The sequence below is a fragment of the Dysidea avara genome, chromosome 4 (assembly GCF_963678975.1).
Source record: "Dysidea avara chromosome 4, odDysAvar1.4, whole genome shotgun sequence".
Lineage (NCBI taxonomy): Eukaryota > Metazoa > Porifera > Demospongiae > Dictyoceratida > Dysideidae > Dysidea > Dysidea avara.
Window position 1 is genome coordinate 48517346 of NC_089275.1, and position 8135 is coordinate 48525480.

General features: G+C 38.6%; 1 long non-coding RNA gene across 2 annotated transcripts; it reads right to left on the reverse strand.

Annotated features, from left to right (window-relative positions):
- Positions 1-556: 556 nt before the first annotated feature.
- On the reverse strand, positions 557-8056 carry LOC136252581 (uncharacterized). 2 transcript variants are annotated; one of them, XR_010699702.1, is made up of 4 exons: positions 5246-5376; positions 5076-5197; positions 2613-2766; positions 557-817 (listed from the first exon to the last, which is right to left on the reverse strand). It is a non-coding gene; the product is annotated as an uncharacterized lncRNA (long non-coding RNA). The 2 variants fall into 2 exon arrangements; XR_010699703.1 differs by lacking the exons at positions 5076-5197; positions 5246-5376 and adding an exon at positions 7930-8056.
- Positions 8057-8135: the final 79 nt, after the last annotated feature.

The window sequence follows — 8135 nt, forward strand, 5'->3', positions numbered from 1 at the left end:
GCATCACAACGAATGGGCATTTATATGGCTTATGCAATATTAGGGTGATTGTACTGTTACAGCTGTGAACTACACTGCTTCGTCACTCATAGATGTCCTATCGAAATGATTACTATACGCTCTTACTACTACTGTATGTAGCTAAGCTAGAATATACAGTAGTTAGCTATTAGTTTCGTTTTCGAGTCTTCATCCTTCCAGTGGAGGGATGAAACGAAACAGTGTACTAACCCCTTTTGTTCGCGCTATTCCTTATTCCGCCTTTTACAAACTCCCGGTACCATACTTTACATACAGTAGTAGCTAGTAATGTAATTTTGCACTTCGTAAGCGGGTACTGTATGTTAAGTATGGTACCAACGAGCAAAGGGGGCGTGACAGTCGTTTCGTTTCGTCCCTCCACTGGAAGAATGAAGACTCGAAAACGAAACTAATAGCTAACTACTGTATATTCTAGCTTAGCTACATACAGTAGTAGTAAGAACGTATAGTAATCATTTCGATAGGACATCTATGAGTGACGAAGCAGTGTAGTCAGGGGCGTAGCCAGCCAATATTTGATGGTTGGGCATAACATCAACTTAACTACACACACACACACAAGAAACACGCTCACTTTCATGTGAGACATTATCAAAGAAAAATATTAAAAAGTGTATGCACACAAGGCCTACAGTTACCTATACTATAGTGTAAATAAATGCTGCTTGCATGCATGCATACATTTACTAGCTATATGCTATCTATTAAACTTGTAGGGCAGGCATCCACCGACGATCGCCGTAGCTGAGTATCACGTGACATCAAACTGCTGAACCTACAAGAACCAACAATGTAAACAGTTCATCACATGTTTACCACAATCACTGGTAGTATGGTTTACAGACCAACCACCACAGCGATATGAAATGCTTTTTCAATTAAACACCACATGGTCCCAAATGAAGACCGGGGCGCTAATTTATGAACTATAACACAAATATCAGCATGCCAAGAAAGCTTCGTCCCAGACTTATAGCAGCCAATGTACATTTTGCATGTATCTGGTGTAAACCACAACTCGGTTAATCAGTACAAATTGTGCACGTGACGCTTTATAATGACTTGACCTTTTCTCCATTTCCAGCTCCATTTGCATATGCTATTATTGTTAGGCCACTCCAATTGGTAATTATGTTTCTGGTCCTTTGAAAATCAGTTTTAGGTGCGGGCGGGCGGAATTCAGCAACAAAGCAACAATGAAGTGACTGCTCAATTAGAGTATTTTTTTGTGATTTACTGAATGTTCTATTAGAGTAAATCGATCTGTACTATACACTCCGCCCATTTCTTGCAGGTTTTCACTGATAAAATACTTAGATAGTTAGATTTAGCATACTTGTTGCAGCCCAATATTTGTATCTGAAATCCAGGTTCTTCAAAAAGCTGATGCGGGCATTCTTCCCATGTATTTCTGAAATGTCACATTCTCCAAAAAAGGATGCGGGCGGTGGACCAGAAACATAATTACCAATTGGAGTGGCCTTATCTAGAAGAGTCACGTTTTCCTGTTTTCTTTCATCAGCAGTAAGGTAGGCTATACGGTACTTTCCTTATCAAAAAATACGCTTGACAAATCCACTGAAACGAAATCTTTTGCTGCCAGCACCATCCACACTGAATCCTACTGACGATTATCACTCACTGTGACTCAGAGATACAGTACCACGGCTGTAGTGTACCACACTTTGACTCCATTTTAAATTTCGAATTTAAACCGTGCCAAGGAGCGTGGCACGTGCGTCTTTTATAGGGACTTCCCAAGGGATTTTACGCGTAATGGATCACGTGATATACCATCTATCTCGATCCCTTCTGAAGTCATGGTTCAAGAAATGAGGTACATGTTTACGCTTTACAGTACCAAAGTAGGGTGGTTTTGTGTGCTGCTGTGAATCCTCGTGTGAATCTTAAGCTACTTGTGATGGTTGGGCAAAAGTTTGTGATGGTTGGGCAAGAAACTGTGATGGTTGGGCAAATGCCCGCCCATGCCCACCCTTGGCTACGCCACTGAGTGTAGTTCACAGCTGTAACAGTACACGCCATCACCCTACATTGTAAGGATATCTACGAGGGATGAGTTCACAGCTGTAACAGTACAATCACCCTAACATTGCATAAGCCATATAAATGTCCACTCGTTGTGATGCGAGTTATTCCGTTATTCCGCTATTCCTTATTCCGTCTTTTACAAACTCCCCCCTGTACACTTGTATTGAAGAGTAAAATATCTGATGGTCATTAGCAATATGGAGGTCCTCACATTAGTTTATCTGTTTACTTGACCTTACAGGCATTACTCTTAGTGGATAATATTACACACAAGTAGAAGTTTTAAACTCTAAAATGAGAAGTCATACTTGGTACAACACTAAATTCTGGACTTTTTACATTACATACAAAACCCTTGGGGATGATATGGACTTCTGATTTATCTAATATGTACATGAAACTTGTTCTTAAAAAATTATAGACCATTTAAACACTTCAATTAATAGAGGATTCATTTGAAATTTGTCGACAGTTTAGATAACTAACTGGTCCAGGACCTATTTGTACACTAATATACTTACTTTTTGGAACATGTACATATATGGTCATATCTCAACATCGGTAGCTGAACATTTACTCATTGGTCACATTCTGCAGCCATATTCAAGTTGGTGTCGCCAACATGAAGTGTAGATGTGTAGAATTACATCATAAACCAGTTCTTCACTTGTTCATCTGGAGGAGAATAAACACAACCAATAGAATGACTACACAGAGAAACAGAACCACACACAGATAAAAACTACAGTAATAAACAAAGGTACACAACTCTTAAATGTACCTACTGAAGCATAAAGCTTGTTAACTACATGTGTACTATTACATATTACAGTGCCAGAAATAACTGTTGGCCATTGGTCATTTCCAAGAAAAATTACATTTTGACCAACTATTTGGAGGTTTGGTCAGTCAAATGTCCGACAAGCAGCAAGACAGTTGGTAGAAGGTCACAAATTAAAAATCAAGCAACTTATAACAGATGTCACATCAAGCTGATATCGTACCTCACAGCTGCTCAACGTCCCAGTGATGATGGAGTGCCCATAGGATGTTACCACGTGACCACAGACGACAGGAGACTTGTTGAGGTCTCAATATTTTGGTGCACACATTGTATTAGTAGATTTAAACTTCATTGTTTTGCGAAGACTTTGGAAGATTGGAAGCATTTAGACTATGTACATTTGAGGATATTCGAGTCTACTGAGTAAAGCGACTTGTGTCTAGTTTTTGGTGGGATCCAGTTGAGCCACATTGGCCAGGAGTGATGCCCCTTTCCACGTTACTGACATCAGGGATATACTGAGCAGAGAGCGATCAATCTTAAAGTACAACAATGGAAACCAGCAATATCAGATGATAAATCATATCATAATCTCATGGCCAAGGGCAAGCTGGCTCGACATGGATAACGTAAAGGATGTTAACGGTTGTTGCTGTAGCCGAATCACTGTGGTGGTTACTACATTTACTGGAGCACGTTTCTTCTATAGATGAGGTGTGGTTACTACCAAAGCCGTGGTGTTTAACCTGATATATATTCGTAGCTCTCGTACTTTATCCTAGACATCATGCTGTAAGGTAGCTAGTCATAGAATACATGCAAATTAGTTAATGCACACATTTTGATTAACAAATTTAATAAGAGCCCATATGAAAATGGGCTCCTAAAATGTACGTGGTGGAGTTAGAAACATGTTTCTAGGTGTTCCATATGCTGGTGATCTGTGAAGGATTGCTTGTGGTGTCCAATAGTATAATATCCTGTGATGCTGTCCTCAGAAGCACATCAGCTACATACCACTTGCTGTTCCCAGGAGACAAGATGGCCAATCAAATCTGGAAATGGCCTACCAAATATAATCTTGCTAGAACATTTGACCAGTCAATGATTAATTCTTATTTCTGGCACTGTATTAGCAGTGTTTTCTGAGAAGATGAGTTAAGCAAAACATGTAATAACATGAAAAAGTGGTGTATGGGTGGAAATGAACTACCAGTTCAATGAATACATGAAGGATTGACGTCGAGATTCTTGCTATCCAGTATTGAGAAAAATGAGAACACTCATCCTATTAGTTTAATATAACACTTCATTCACTTACTCTATGCAATACCATATATCGGGAAATGTTCGAAAAATTCGAAAATAACTATTTGTTTTCGAAATATCATCTATGGTGTGGTGCAGTAAAGAGGCATTGTTTCGAAAACATTTTTTCAAATTTTCAATCAAGCACTCTTTTTTGAAAATTTAACCTTTCCAAAAATTTCCCCGCTATACGGTACACAATTACTATATGATAATAATAGTAGGGCCTGCAGTGAAGGTCCGTCACACTGTATAAAATGTCAGTTGTTACGTTATACACCAAACTGTTAGGCTTATACTCTACCAATCTGCTAGGGTACAAAGCATTGTTAGTGACCTACCACATCTCATATACACATACATACACTACCGCACACTGCCACATATACACATTTCTAGCAACAGAAATCTTGACAAAACCAAACACATCTGATGTGTACAAATTATAAATAATACCACATAATACACAAGGTTTCACATACTGTATGGATGTACTGTGCAGTTTCTTTACTATACACAAAGGAGGACAAAAGTTAGTACACATTGTACATACTGTGATATGTTAAACTTCACCAGTCAAGCTGAAGTGATGTCTAACAGTAAACAAATCTAGTTCACGGCCTTAGCTGTTAGCAAGTTACATTTGTCTGAAGGCAATAGTAAGTTAGTCAATCAGCAGAAAATTCCTCTACATTAAAAATAATAAAACTTTGTAGCAACTTGTTGGGAGCATTTTGGGTCACACTGAAGACACTTTTGGGCTTGGTTATACAGTAACTCATCAATACTGCCAAGGCATGGTAAAGGTACTGTGAGAATGGTTTCTTTTATGTGAGAATATGTAAACCTCCATGATCCTTAATACACAGTACTACAGTACTGAATTATTCACCTGTACAATACTTCTGTGCAAGTTAGTCAGTTTGAAACAACTACAGTATAAATGGAAATTTTTGCTGGTAGAAATTTTGCTGCTTCATGATAACAGTTTAGATAACTAACTGGTCTCCAGTCCTATTCATACACTAATATATATACCTACCTCATAGAACATGTACATACCTGTATATGGTGGACATGTCAACATCGGTAGCCAAACATATGCTAGTTGGTCATATTTCTGCGGCCACAATCAAGATGGTGTCACCAACATGAAGTGTAGACATGTAGGATTACATCAAAAACCAGTTCTTCACTTGTTCATCTGGAGGAGAATAAACACAACCAATAGAATGACTACACAGATAAACAGAACCATACACAGATCAATATCTTCAGTAATAAACAAAAGGTACTCAACTCCTTAAATGTCACTGGGTGAATGCAGGTCTGACACTGGTGAAGCATAAACCTTGTTAACTACATGTGTACACTTAAACACTAACAATGGTAAGAAGATCTACAATTTGCACAATTCAACTCCATTAAAGATTGATAGAGCAGTCACACTATTACCATAGAGTCTGGTTGTTAGGTATATTCCCTTAATAAAACTTCCAAGAAAATTATAAATTATTAACATATACTTGTTAAGCACACACATTTAATAAAAAACTCTGTCAATTTACTCTCTTGGGGTGGTGTGATTTGTAGTCACCATGTGATGTGTACTAATATTTGGAATCCAATTTCCTTCACGTGGAGCACAAGTTCCATACTGCAGAAGACCATTTTGTTGATAAGCGCAGCGTTGCTATTGGTCATATATACCATGTGAAAATTAGAGTCTAGCACAGTTGACGAACTCTTCTCTTGTATAACTGCACCTCATGATAGAGCTTTATGTTTGTCTACATGTGTGATTAAGTACCAGAAACAATTATTTAATGATGAAATTAAGAATTTTAAATTTGATTAGGGATCATAGAAAAAAATAGGGAAACAAGGGAGGTTGCCTACACCTGCAGATATACTAGGGGACATTTAATCCCTAATTGAGTCATGGTAGGTAGATAGAATTAGGGATTAACTGTCCACTAGTACACCTGCAGGTGTAGTGACCTCCTTGCTTCCCTACTTTTTCTATAATCAAACTTGAATCCTTAATTTTTCCTTATACTTACTGTATTTTACCGGTTAATAGCCACGGATACTATAACTTTAAAATGATGCAGGTACTATGCAAAGGTGGCTACTATCTGAGGGTGGCTACTATCTGAGGGTGGCTACTATCTGAGGGTGGCTACTATCTGAGGGTGGCTACTATCTGAGGGTGGCTACTATCTGAGGGCGGCTACTATCTGAGGGTAGCTACTATCTGAGGGCAGCTACTATGAGCTTGTGTGGCAGTAACCTGCAGTGTTTATACGGATTTTCAAACGGCTGACCTTGTATAATCATCCTTTAATACTGTTAATCCACTTGGTTCCTCTCAGAAATGCTATTTCCAGGCTTAAAATAACTTCTTCGCTTAGTTTCTCCTTCAAACGTGTGTCATCAGCACTTGAATCAGCATATTCAGATGCAAGCCGCAGCTCTTATCCGAGGGTGGCTCTTATGACAGTAATTCAAGCGGCTACTATCCGGGGGGCAACTATTATGTGAGCCGCGGCTATTAACCGGTCAAATACAGTATTTTGTAACATTATTATGACTGATGAACCCACGCATACTGCATCAAAAGAAAGGATGGCACCAGACTGACTTGAAAGTGATGTGGCTATTATGCTTTGTTTTCAGCTATGTTCAGCCCATTACACAGTGCTACAGACGAAGAACAGGTAGGAGAAGCACCTCAGCAATCAATCCAGTCACCATGACAATATGGATGATTCAAGTGCCCCAGCTATCAATTATTAACTCGAAAGTGACAGTGACCATTATGCTTTGCTTTGAGCTATGTTAAGTCCGTTTTACAATGCTAAAAGATATTTAAGAACAGTAGGAGAAATACCTCCGCAATCAATCCAGGCACCATGGAAAATATGACAATTCCCATATAGGGAAGCCATCGCGCTACCACGAATTGACACCTTTAGCTGTCAGCAAAAAGAAATGGGACACAAAGGAGGACAAAGGTGATGCCTTTGAATGCTTCATTGCACATACTGCGGTATGCTAAAAAGCACATCTCAGGACAAAGTGACATTGAACAGTGAAAAAATCCGGCCCGTAGCTTTAGCAGTTAATGAGTTATGCTTGTCTGAAGGCATCAGACCGTTAGTCAATTCCATTGAATTAAAAAAAAATTAAAATTTTGTAGCAATCTGTTGGAAGCATTTAGGGTCACACTGAACTAACTGAAGGCACTTTCAAAACACAGGGTTCTATGGAATTTAGAAACCCTCAGGCTCTGTAGTATTACATTCTCTTCATTTGGGTGCCACCCCACAACACAGGCATTTCAGGTTACAGTGAATTGTTTCTTATAATTATACAAACATAATCACAGTCTTAAAATGAATCTCAATGGGCTAATACCTGTTATGTAGCATAGATGGTATTATGTTACTTATGCTGCTAGCTTTACCAGTATATCAGCTATGTCATTACAAAAGTGCCTTCAGTTAGTTACAGCATTAAGGCCAATAAACTGCTTGTTCAGTATGGATATATATGACTCCTCCATTGGGATTAACATTTTCAAACAAATTGAGGACATTTATCAAAACCTAATACAAGTGGTTTTCAAAAACAGAACGATGAAAGTATCTCGAAGTGACAAACTGTGCAGCTGAAAACAAGCAGTTACTTAACTATACTTAACTATGATAGGAAATGCTATACTAGTGTCTATTACACATTACCTGATGAGGTTGGTTATGCCCCAGGCTAACCCCCTTGGGGTTCTCAGTAAACACCGTCACCTCTTTGCCATCCTTGAGGGTTAAATTAACATATGGTACCACAGGAAGTTGACCAAGTGATGTCAAAATAGCTCCATCATCTAGTTGTCCTGTTAACACCTCCTAGTAGATATATATGACTATATTAGGTAGTTACTATAAATAGC